Source organism: Photinus pyralis, unplaced genomic scaffold (genome assembly GCF_008802855.1).
Source record: "Photinus pyralis isolate 1611_PpyrPB1 unplaced genomic scaffold, Ppyr1.3 Ppyr1.4_LG1, whole genome shotgun sequence".
In the NCBI taxonomy this organism is placed as follows: Eukaryota; Metazoa; Arthropoda; class Insecta; order Coleoptera; family Lampyridae; genus Photinus; species Photinus pyralis.
Window position 1 is genome coordinate 3,081,431 of NW_022170249.1, and position 456 is coordinate 3,081,886.

Below are 456 nucleotides of genomic sequence, written 5' to 3' on the forward strand. Positions count from 1 at the left end.
TGGGGAGACCTCAAGATCGCTCACCGCAGGTATAGGGACCATATTAAAAGGTCTAAGCGAGGATCGTGGAGGACCTTCTGTGTCTTGGAGTTCAAAAACGTCGTAAGATTCTTTTGAAAGACCCGTGGTAAAAAGTGATGACACTGAGACTTCCATGCGACAGAGATACGACTACCGCGGGTGAGGCTGTCACATGCCTCCTGGAAACACACCTTCCAGGCTCTGGGGACACGTAACTTTGGAGCTACCCGGATCGGTGCAAGACCGAAGTACCTACCCGGGTGGTTACCGAGGGATCTCTGAGTTGGTTCAGTCTATTTAAGAATGCAGGGCCGGACGGGATATTACCGGCATGCCCTCTTTAGAGCCTCTCTGGCTTTAGGGTATATTCCCGAAAGCTGAAGATCAATTGCTTCCTCCATTCATTATAACCACCCAACACATTTAGGGCCGGTA